The 12642-nt window shown below is 39.8% G+C and overlaps 1 protein-coding gene across 2 annotated transcripts in view; it reads left to right on the forward strand.

Annotated features, from left to right (window-relative positions):
• The first annotated feature begins 679 nt into the window (after positions 1-679).
• The window catches only part of LOC127456048 (E3 ubiquitin-protein ligase TRIM58-like), a 30142-nt gene continuing 18179 nt past the window's right edge, over positions 680-12642 (forward strand). The window contains exon 1 of one of the 2 annotated variants that reach the window (XM_051724360.1): positions 680-721. The gene's annotated coding sequence lies outside the window, so the exon portion shown is untranslated. Of the gene's footprint in view, positions 722-6135; positions 6278-12642 lie in introns of those variants that run through there. The other variant, XM_051724367.1, reaches the window with a different exon arrangement.

The raw sequence follows: 12642 nt of genomic DNA on the forward strand, positions 1-12642 counted from the left end.
GGCACGGGCATATTCCAGGACGACAATGTCAAGATTCATCATGCTCAAATTGTGAAAGAGTGGTTCAGGGACCATGAGGAATCATTTTCACACATGAATTGGCCACCACAGAGTCCTGACCTTAACTTCAATGAAAGTCTTTGGGATTTGCTGGAGAAGACTTTACGGAGTGGTTCGACTCTCCCGTCATTAATACAAGATCTCGGCCAAAAATTAATGCAACTCTGGATGGAAATAAATGTTGTGATGTTGCATAAGGTTGTCGAAACAATGCCACGATGAATGCATGCCGTAATCTAAGCTAAAGGCGGTCCAATGAAATATTAGAGTATGCAACTTTTATTTTGGGCCAGGCTGTGTAGATAGATAGAAAGAAACAGAAAGAGTAACAAATAGAAAAGACAGAAAAAATGATAGATAGATAGACAGACAGACAGACAGACAGATAGATAGATAGATAGATAGATAGACAGATAGATAGATATTGGGCACAATTAATAAACACTAGATCAACTAGGGCCAGTGAATGGTTAACATTTTGTCTGAGGTTGGAAGGGATCCTATGTACAGTAGTCTGGGATGTAAAACTGAAACTGGGCTAAGAGGGAGGGTGAGGGGCGATATTTCAGGGTAACAGGGGTGTCAGCTGTGCTGCATGTCACTGCTGTCCAGTGCAGAGCGGTCATTGTGTTCACAGACATTCAGCAACAGCAGACTGCTGGTGAGTCTCCATTTTAAAACACTTGACTCTTAAATAACACTGTGATATAAAGTCCAAAATGCTTGGCTGACTGAAAAAACTGCAAGTTTAACAAGAAATTTCAACTGCACAGCCAGTGTGTGAAAAAAATGTCTCCTTTCTTAATGGAAGCATGCCCAAAAAAACTCTTTAAACTTTTCTTTGCTAAATAACAAAAATAACAATTGCTAACTCTTCACTTGCTAACGTGTTTAATAATCACCCAAAAAGTGTGGATTTAAAATGCCGTTATGGGTCCAAAAATCTCATGCACGTGTTGTTTATGAAGCGGGAGTCTGGGTAGCCTAATATTTTTGGAGAGATGATAATCATGGTTTCTATGAATAGCCAGGCTTCACATATTCCTCAAGTCTCTCTCTGTCTCAAAAGCCACTGCATGTTGCTAAAAGCACATGCCTACAGCAGGATTGCTAATCAAATCCAAATGACGCTCTGTATATTTAGCACACAGCATGACTGTCAATAATGCCACCAGGTCTGTTTTTAGAGATTACATTTCCAAAGAATAGTTTCAATAATCATGTGTTTTATGAAGTTTGCTCATGAAACTTGATAAAACACAGTTTGCACTGGGCGTAATTAGCACAAATCATCTGTTTGACCAACATGATCACATGGGAAGTCGACATGTTGCTACCGAATGCTCCAGGACCCTGACATGAACCCCATTCTGATAAGTTACTGATAAGTGTCATCTCCCATCATACATTTTTGCATCAATTCAAATGTTTTTACCTTTTCCTGTGGTGCTACTAATAGCGTGTTGTGTGTTCAGCCTCAGAGACATGGCTTCTGGTCAACCAGGAAGTAATCTCGTTCACATAATTAATGATGAGCGTGATTTAGAGGTTGCATTTTCCCTCAAAGATTACGTTTGTCCTCCACTGACAGTTAGTTTTAGGGTTTGGTTTTGTGATAGGATGTATGGTTAGTAAAATCTGCATTTCTGTTGACTGTAACTAAAAACAACTCACTTTACAACTTGCTTTTGGTGCCCCTCCTTGGACATTTCACCTGTAAACTGGAGCTCACATGTGCCCATAAATTCAACAACACTTCCCGCTTCTGCCACTGAGGTCATTGGTTTGAATTTCGGTAAGCACAGACCAGTAGACCTTTTTCACACTCTGGGTTTTTGAATGTGAAAGTAAACATTTGCAGGGTAAACTTCGACAGCAGTGAATGGGAGACCAAAGGAAATATTATTTTCACTTACCCATTTGCTCCAAGACCAAAAGAAAAAATCCGCTATTACATTTGAATGACTTTCCAGAAGAGGAAAGAAATAGAGAGCAGTGGATTAAGACAGTAATATGGGAGAAGATGCCAAATATACTGTCACTCTCTCAGCAGCTGTAATTGAAACCCCTTCACAGCTGTGGTAATTCGTTTTTTTAAAACTAATTCCAGGGTTATATAACACAGTGTCTGAATCTATGTTTTATTTTTGCTGACATCACTTAAAGGAGTAGTTCACCCAAAAATGAAAATTCTCTCATCATTTACTCACCCTTATGTGTATGACTTTCTTCTGCAGAACACAGATTAAGATTTGTAGAAGAATATCTCATCTCTTTCGGTTCATACAATGCAAGTCAATGGGTGCCAGTATTTTGAAGCTCCAAAACTCACATAGGTCCAAATAAAAGTAATCCATATGACTCCAGTGGTTAAATCAATGTTTTCAGAAGCAATGTGATAGGTGTGGGTGAGAAACAGGTACATATTTTAGTAAATTTTTACTATAAATTCTCCTCCCTGCTCAGTCAATCTCCACTTAAACTTTCACTTTCACATTCTTCTTCTTGTGTTTTTGGTGATCCACATTCTTCATGCATATGCCCCCTACTGGGCAGGGAGAAGAATCTCTAGCAAAAATGGACTTAAATATTAATCTGTTTCCCACACACACCTGTCATCTCACTTCTGAAAATATGGATTACTTTTATGCAGCTTTTTGGAGCGCAAAAATGTTGGCACCTGTTCACTTGCATTGTATGGACCTACAAAGCTGAGATAATGATGAGAGAATTTAAATTTTTGGGTGGACTATTCCTTTAAACTGCATGGGCTATTGATTAATGTTGACCAATAAGCAATTAGCTATTTAAACATTATGTTAGGCTACTTTTTTAATAATGCAGCCTATGTAGTAATTTAATGCCAGTTTATGTTAATGTAATAAACACTATGACCATAATAGCAAATAACTACAGATTTTTGAAAAACAAAAGCGTTATCATTGGGATACATCAAGATTAGGGTTGCCAACTTTTCACCACACAAATACGTGATGCTTGAACATTTTGAGTGCTTCAATGAAATGATGCGTCCTGTATTGATTCAGTTTGTCCCATATTTAAGAAGGTCAGTTGGTGTCATGGAGAAATTGTTCAAGATTGTTAATTTAACCTTGATATTCGTTGAAAACTTTGCCTATGGTGGTAAGGGACCATCTGAAAATATCTGCCAGCACCCCCATAAAAACCCACTCTAATTCCCAATCGATAAAATCAAATCATGCACTACATTTTTTGTCTCATTGAATATCCCTTTTTCACGCAAAATATGTAGCATTACAGAAATAAAATGGGTTGCCATTTCCTGTTTGCGTTACCTATAAAACCGCATATAAACAAAGAAACCTCACAAGAGGATTATTGTTTTGAGTAAAATGGAAAGTTTGAAGAAAGGTTGTCCCTTGTTGGAACAGCCATTCTTAGCATATAATAACCAGTAAATTGTTGATAACTGACAGCAGTGGTGTAGCCAAGGGTGGGCTAAATTAGACCCAGGCCCACCCAGAATATTAGAGATTATTCTGACTTCAAATATATATTTATAATATAGTATAAAAATGCATAAATTCTGATTTCTGAAAGTGTGAAAGAACTTTTTGAATGCACCACTTCCCGGTTGTTAAGGAAAATTTGGTAAAAAAAATTTTTGGGACAAAAACTTGGCCCATCCATTTTTATTGAGGCCCACCCAAAAGTAATTTTCTGGCTATGCCCTTGAGTGACGGAGGTAATGAAACACACGCTCACACCATTTGTCCCCTTCAACCAGAAGAGAAGAACTTTTAATTAGCATGCTTGCATAAAGCAGAAAACATCACGTACAGGGGTCACGTACTCACAACATCAGTAGAACGAGAGCACCGCATACTAAAACTCTTAACACACCAGCTTTGGAAATGTATGGGTTTGGGAATACTTTTATTGGTTGGATTAAGTTCTTTTATAGACACCCACAAATGAATGGATTAATTTCAGATAATTTTATTCTGGATAGGGGTATCCGGCAGGGTTGCCCTCTTTCCCCATTATTGTTCTGTCTTGCCCTGGAACCATTAGCAGCCACGATAAGAAAGGAGGATGATTTTCCAGGGGTGTTGGTGGGAGGTGCGGCGCATAAGCTTTTGCTTTATGCAAATAATATTTCACTATTCATCTTCGACCCCACTAGATCTGTGCCTTGCCTCCACAGAATTATTCATTCCTTTTCTAAGTTCTCAGGATACAGAGTTAATTGGTCTAAATCCGAAGCTTTGGCTCTGACAGCATACTGCCCGGTAACAGCTTTTCAGTGTCTTCCAGTGGCCCAAACGGGGCATTAAATATTTGGGTATTTTATTCTCAGCAAATTTGTGTGATTAATTAGAGTTAATTTTGACCCCTTAATAAAAAGGTTTTCGAGTGATGTGGGCAGGTGGGCTTCATTACATTTATCTATGATTGGGAAGGTTAATGTTATTAAAATGAATTGTATTCCAAAACTCAACTACCTGCTACAATCTCTCCCTATATATGTCCCCCTCTCTTATTTCAAGCAATTTGAGAGCATAGGGAAGTCCTTCATTTGGAATGGGAAACGTCCCAGATAGGCCCAGGCACGTGCACACATAGACATCAAAGGGGGCTTGAGCACCTGCCCTTTTTCTTCCTCGATAAAATGAATATATATATATATATATATATATATATATATATATATATATATATATATATATATACCTGTTTGTGCACAGCTTCCCTGTCAAACAAATATATTTATTGATTAAAAATCAAAATATCAGGTCGGGAGATGAGACTTTGCTGAGTTCTGATGCCCTCTCTCCCTCTCTCTCTCTCCCTCTCTCTCCCTCCACGTCTCCGCGCAGCAGTGCAGCACACATCGGCACATCGGCACATTTTTCTTGGCTGGTGTGGAGGTGAGTGGTAATGAACAAAAGACTAAGCTACCAGTGCTTCGACTTTACAGCTAATTAGTCAAAAGCCAAAAGACAAATATAGTTAACTTGTGTCTTGCTAACATGTATGACTCATAAGCTACTAGCTAATGTAATAAGTTAGCTAAAGTTTAGCTAAGGCAATATATCATGGCCATACAGGCTAATGTACTGTACTTAATGGAGACACTACAGGTGAATACAGTAAAATTTGTGTCTAATTACATCATCACAATCGCCACATTGATATGGAAATTAGGCATTAACTAATTAAAATGCGCTAATTTGCATACATTTGACAAGGCACTGCAGGTGAATAGGATAAACAAAATAACTAAAGTATATCACCACAGAACGTCCCCAGTTAATGACTTACATCAAGAGTCTTTTCCCCTGAAATGTTATGTTTAAATATGCAGATAATCACGCGTAGAACATTGAGCGGCAGCGGTAGATCTGCGCCAACTGCTATTAATCATCATGGATGTGGAGGATGCTTCAAACAGCGATAAAACACCTGAACATCCTCGGCAGCACCTGTAAGGGTTTTTCGTAATGAAGAAGGACAATTGCTTGATCATGTCATGTGAGTTCAGCATATCAGCATTAATTCTTCCTCTAATTTTAAGAAACAAGGTACATTTCATCCCAGCAAACACAGTACGTTCTGACGACGTCACCAGTTAGTCGTCCTTTCGTCAGCGTGACTACTTTCTGACAACGTTGTGACAACGTCTTGGTAAAGTTCCATTTTTAAGTATCTTGACTGACATTCCAGAGATGTCGTGACCATGTCTCGAGGTGAATACTAAAGTAGGGTGACCATAGGTCCTCTTTTTGTCCGGGATTCGGCTTTAGTTGCATTATTGATGTGCATCTGGTCTAATACTTCATTGTGTGTGTGTGCATATTTGCATTGCTTTAACCCCTCTTTGTAAGTCCCGCCTTCTTGCACACCAATTGGTCGATTTATAAGAGGCTTGCAGCAACTATTGGCCAAATTCCTGCCTGTCAAGTGCTGTTGTGTTTGGCATCAAACAGTTGCTTGACAGTAGCAGCAAATGTCAGCTGAGTGGAAACAATGCCCAAACGAAAGTGCAAATTTACAGAAGATTTGCACAAAAATTTCCCATGCTTTCTTCCAGGTCGAGATCTGTGGGAAGCAGAATGTATGACATGTAAAGCTGGCACTTATGTGTCAGTTGCTAATAAAGGTGCAAGTGATTTAGAAGCACACATTAGCTCTGTGAAGCATAAAGGGTCAGCATAAGGTGAAAGTTCATCAGGTAAATTAACGGACTACTTTTTGCATAGTAACACTATAGTAACACTGTTTTGAACCCTATTATTCCAGAATATGGTCACCCTAACTAAAGAAGACCATGGTCTCTGTGTGAACTGATTATTTTGTAGAAATCTGTTGAGTATGAAACAATTGCGTGAGTGTGAGGGAATTAAAATTAATTGGTAAGGAAGTCAGAGTTGTGTTAATATATTTAACGTTTTGTTTAAAAACATTTTTTTAAATAAATAATTGTGAGAATTGCCCTTTTTTTCCCTCTTGAGCCCCTGCCCCCCAAAATGTCTGTGCATGTCCCTTCATAGGCCGACTGACATAGGTGGGCTAGGCCTAGCGAAGATTTTTTTTAATTATTATTATGCATTCGGTCTCAGACATTTGGCTCTTTGGTCGTTTCCACCTGAGAGAGCCCCTCCCTGGTTTTGTATTGAACAGGAAGTTCTTGCCCCTATTTTGCCATTGCAAAGCCTTTCTATCAAACTAATCTGAGAATTTAAGTTATACCCCGTTATCTCGCATTTGCACTCAGTATGGACAAACGTGTCCAGAGTGTTTAATTCGAACATTTATTTAAATGTTGCCTCGAGCATATGGCTGAACCCAAAATCATGTATTAATAAGTCCCTTTTCTGCTGGCCAGAGTGGATTGTGATTACTGCTTTTGGAAAAGGTCATGAGTCATCGGTGTATTACTCCCTGCTAATTCAGAGTCTGGGGGACAGAGCTTCAACTTCTATCAAGAGATTATGGGAGAAAGATTTAAACTTAGTATTGGAGGAGGGAATGTGGGCTAGGATTCTAAAAAACATCAACTCTGCATCTAGAGATGCAAGGGTGCGCCTTATGCAATTCAAGATTTTACATCGATTCTATTAGACCCCCTCTAGATTGTATAGGCTTGGTCTTAAAGACACACCCACCTGCTGGCGATGCCAGTCAGAAGATGGAGACATAACCCATATTTTTTGGTGGTGTGTTAAGATCCAAGAATTTTGGTTGAAGGTTCAGAGTTTTATGTGTGACGTATTGGGCACTCAAATGTCATTTTGCCCCAGAATCTGTATATTAGGCGATGGGGCATTCATCAATATAGGGGATAAACACATAAAAAATTGGGTCCTAACCAGTGTTATGATCAGCAGACAGATTGTTTTAAGGGGATGGAAGTTGGCTGGAGTGCCCCAATTTCAACAGTGGTGCATGGAGATGGGAAGGGTGGCGACTTTCAAGGAAGTGGCATGTAGAAGGCTGGGGAACTTGGATTCGTTTGATGGGAAATGGGGCATCTATTTGGCATTCTTGGAGGGCTCTCGGGGAGGGGCAGTGGAGAGAGAAGTATAGTTTTATGTGTGTGTGATTATATATTGTATGTGTGTATACTCATGTGTGACCACAGGGATTTTTGTTGAGGGTCAGGGTGGGGTTGGGATTGGGAGGGGGAGGGTTGTAATAGTGGGGGTTAAATGTTGATTCTGTGAATATATGTTTTGCTTTTCTTTGTTAATTGTGAATCAGAAAAACACCCCCAACTTGCTCTCATACTGTACAATGCATATTTGTAACATCAGCAACCATTTCTGTTGTAGGACAATATTCAGTTGTTATTTAACCATCGCTGAGTGCTGATCAAATAAAGTGATATCTGATGTCGACATGTTTACACCTTTGGAAAGACAAATAGCACCTTGTTTATCCTCAAAGATTTTTACAGGTGTGTACTGGCACTCACTTGCCAGTGCATTCATCAGTAATACAAGATACAAACTTTCTTGTGTGGTCGCAACCAACGCAATGTATTCTGCTTCATATGTAGATAAAGCAACTGTAGGCTGCTTCTTTGACTTCCAGGAAATTTTCAGTTAGACTTAAACAGTATCCTGTTGTACTTCATCTGTCATTTGGATCTGAAGCCCAGTCAGCATCACTATATGCCACAAGTTTAGTTTCTCATCATTTTTCTTGTAACACAATTTCTGATTGATTGTACCCTTTAAGTACCTCATCACATGTTTCACTGTGCACCAATGTTGTTCATTTGGTTCTGACAATAATTAAGACAGCTTACTGACAATCCATATAAGATCAGGTCTAGTACAGGTCATCACATAAATCAGGCTGCCTACTGCCTCACGATACCTGCTAGGATCAACAGGATTTCCCTCACTGTTGAACTCAAGCTTTTGTTCACATGGGGGTTGATCTTGGTTTACAATCTGACATACTGAACCTCTCTAGTACTTTTGATATGTAATTCTTCTGATTCATTTTCATAACTCCATCTGTCAACATCTTTTTCACATCATTTTGTAACTCATTGTTACTAGCAGCGATAATCAGGTCATCTACCCAGACTATCAGTATCACTCTCTCTCTTTCAGTTTGTTTACTGTATATGCAATGGTCTACAGGATTTTGCACAAAAATCAAGCAACAGTCATACAGTGACTTGTTCAGTTTACAGACTAGCCTTTCACCAGTGTCTGATTTCACCTCAAATCCTTCTGGCTGCTCCATATAAATCTCACAGTCAATTGGAGCATGTAGGTAGGCTGTCTTTACATCCATCTGATGAAGGTCAAGATCATATTGTGCTGCCATTTGCATCAAGGCACGTATTGATGTGATATTTGCTTTTGGAGAGAAAGTCTCTTTGTAGTTTACTCCCATTACCTGACTATAACTCTTAGCAACATATCTGGCCTTGTCCTGTTTCAGACTGCTCTGCATTGCTTTTGACTGCATAAACCCTTCTACCCCCCACTGCATGTTTGCCCTCAGGTTGAGTGGTTAATGTGAAGGTATCATTTTCTCTGCGGGAATGCATTTCCTCTTCCATAGCTTTAGCTTATGCCTGTGATTTGATCGAACTCATAGCTTCCTTGAAGGTTTGTGGAACATTACACAATCTGTAACAGTAGTCAATAATGGTAAGTATCTGGTCATCACATTCAACATCAGATACATAGTCAGACAAGTATTGAGGAGCTCTGCTATCTATTTTGGGGTAAGGTACATTCTGAACGTCTTCAGTCTGAGCACTATCTTGGCAATCAGCAGTTTTGTTTTCACACTCTTGACTCTTCTTTGGACTCTGATCAGTAATGTTTGTTTGTGCTATGGAGGGTACATATCCCTTTCCATGAAAATCATCATCTGCAGGTCAGTTTGGGTTTGCTGTTCAACAACAGACTTCCTGAAGAACTTCACAAGCCTGTATTTAAGGACTTTTCCTGTGTCTGTGTAATAGACTAGGTATCAGGGGCTGTTTTTGTCATACCCTACAAATATCCCCTTTTCACATCATGAGTCTAGCTTATTTTTTGTCATTTTTGTATGCATAGCAAACTGATCCAAATTCTCTCATCTTTGAAAGGTCGGGTTTTCTCCATCAACATAAAGGAGTCTGTTTCACTCTGCTATTAAAGCATCTGTTGCAAATTACTGCAGCAGTCATTACAGCATATGACCATAACTCCTTAGGTAATTTGCTTTCTATGAGCACGCACCTTGCCATTTCAAACAGGGTTCACCAATTTTTCTCAGCAGTACCATTTTGATGGGGTGAATACAGTGCTGAGGTCTCATGTATTATGCAGCATGTTACATGCAATACGCAAAGAGAACGAGTTTTGGACCATTGTTACTCTCCCTTCCAGAATGGTTAGGAATCCCTCCCCCGCCCACCATTCAGCAAATCGGACCACTCTTCCGTTCTGCTTCTGCCTGCTTACAGGCAGAAACTGTAACAGGAAGCACCCGCCCTCAGAATGATCCAGTGCTGGTTGGCCCAGTCAGATTCTATGCTACAGGACTGTTTTGATCACGTGGACTGGGAGATGTTCCGGTCCGCCTCTGATGACGACATCGAGGTCTGCGCAGATTTTGTAACGTGTTTCATCAGGAAAAGCATAGAAGACATTGTGCCAATCAAAGCAATATGGATCTACCACAACAGAAAACCATAAATTAACGGCGAAGTCCGAACAGCACCAAATGCACGGACCACTGCTTTTAATTCCAGGAACGAGGAGGAGCAAAAACAAGCCAGTTATTCCCTCCATAAAACTATCAGAGCAGCAAAATGTCAGTACAGGGACAAAGTGGAGTTACAGTTTAACAGCAGAGACACTAGAAGCTTGTTGCAGGGATTCAATAACATCACAGACTTAAAAAGAATAGACACTCCCAAAAAAACACTACCACCTCTCCGGGCTCTGGGCTTGAACAGCTCACTGTGCAGCTGGATCCTGGACTTCCTGTCAGACAGATGCCAGGTGGTCAGAATGGGCAGCAACATCTCTACTCCACTGACCCTCATCACTGGAGCTCCGCAGGGCTGCATTCTCAGCCCACTCCTGTACTCTTTCTAAACCCACGGCTGCATGGCCACACACAGCTCCAACGTCATAGTCAGAGACAAGGTGCTTCCCATAACAGCCTAAATAGATAGAAGAACTGTGGCGAATTCTCCAAGAAGCTTGGAACATCCTATCTGCCAACAACCAAGAAAAACTGTGTCCAGGTGTACCTAGGAGAATTGGGGCTGTTTTAAAGGCAAAGGTGGCCACACTGTATATTGATTTAGCCTTTTTATGTTTACTGGACTTTGTATGACATTAAGTGATAAATGAAAACTATTTGTCATTATTTTGAAGACATCCTCACTATGCAACATTTTTCACAAGTGCCTAAAACTTTTGCACAGTATTGTGTATATATATATATATATATATATATATATATATATATATATATATATATATATATATATATATACAGGTGCATCTCAATAAATTAGAATGTCATGGAAAAGTTCATTTATTTCAGTAATTCAACTCAAATTGTGAAACTCGTGTATTAAATAAATTCAATGCACACAGACTGAAGTAGTTTAAGTCTTTGGTTCTTTTAATTGTGATGATTTTGGCTCACATTTAACAAAAACCCACCAATTCACTATCTCAAAAAATTAGAATATGGTGACATGCCAATCAGCTAATCAACTCAAAACACCTGCAAAGATTTCCTGAGCCTTCAAAATGGTCTCTCAGTTTGGTTCACTAGGCTACACAATCATGGGGAAGACTGCTGATCTGACAGTTGTCCAGAAGACAATCATTGACACCCTTCACAAGGAGGGTAAGCCACAAACATTCATTGCCAAAGAAGCTGGCTGTTCACAGAGTGCTGTATCCAAGCATGTTAACAGAAAGTTGAGTGGAAGGAAAAAGTGTGGAAGAAAAAGATGCACAATCAACCAAGAGAACCGCAGCCTTATGAGGATTGTCAAGCAAAATCGATTCAAGAATTTGGGTGAACTTCACAAGGAATGGACTGAGGCTGGGGTCAAGGCATCAAGAGCCACCACACATAGACGTGTCAAGGAATTTGGCTACAGTTGTCGTATTCCTCTCGTTAAGCCACTCCTGAACGACAGACAACTTCAGAGGCGTCTTACCTGGGCTAATGAGAAGAAGAACTGGACTGTTGCCCAGTGTTCCAAAGTCCTCTTTTCAGATGAGAGCAAGTTTTGTATTTCATTTGGAAACCAAGGTCCTAGAGTCTGGAGGAAGGGTGGAGAAGCTCATAGCCCAAGTTGCTTGAAGTCCAGTGTTAAGTTTCCACAGTCTGTGATGATTTGGGGTGCAATGTCATCTGCTGGTGTTGGTCCATTGTGTTTTTTGAAAACCAAAGTCACTGCACCCATTTACCAAGAAATTTTGGAGCACTTCATGCTTCCTTCTGCTGACCAGCTTTTTAAAGATGCTGATTTCATTTTCCAGCAGGGTTTGGCACCTGCCCACACTGCCAAAAGCACCAAAAGTTGGTTAAATGACCATGGTGATGGTGTGCTTGACTGGCCAGCAAACTCACCAGACCTGAACCCCATAGAGAATCTATGGGGTATTGCCAAGAGGAAAATGAGAAACAAGAGACCAAAAAATGCAGATGAGCTGAAGGCCACTGTCAAAGAAACCTGGGCTTCCATACCACCTCAGCAGTGCCACAAACTGATCACCTCCATGCCACGCCAAACTGAGGCAGTAATTAAAGCAAAAGGAGCCCCTACCATGTATTGAGTACATATACAGTAAATGAACATACTTTCCAGAAGGCCAACAATTCACTAAAAATGTTTTTTTTATTGGTCTTATGATGTATTCTAATTTTTTGAGATAGTGAATTGGTGGGTTTTTGTTAAATGTGAGCCAAAATCATCACAATTAAAAGAACCAAAGACTTAAACTACTTCAGTCTGTGTGCATTGAATTTATTTAATACAAGAGTTTCACAATTTGAGTTGAATTACTGAAATAAACGAACTTTTCCATGACATTCTAATTTATTGAG

This window comes from Myxocyprinus asiaticus, chromosome 2 (assembly GCF_019703515.2).
Source record: "Myxocyprinus asiaticus isolate MX2 ecotype Aquarium Trade chromosome 2, UBuf_Myxa_2, whole genome shotgun sequence".
Lineage (NCBI taxonomy): Eukaryota > Metazoa > Chordata > Actinopteri > Cypriniformes > Catostomidae > Myxocyprinus > Myxocyprinus asiaticus.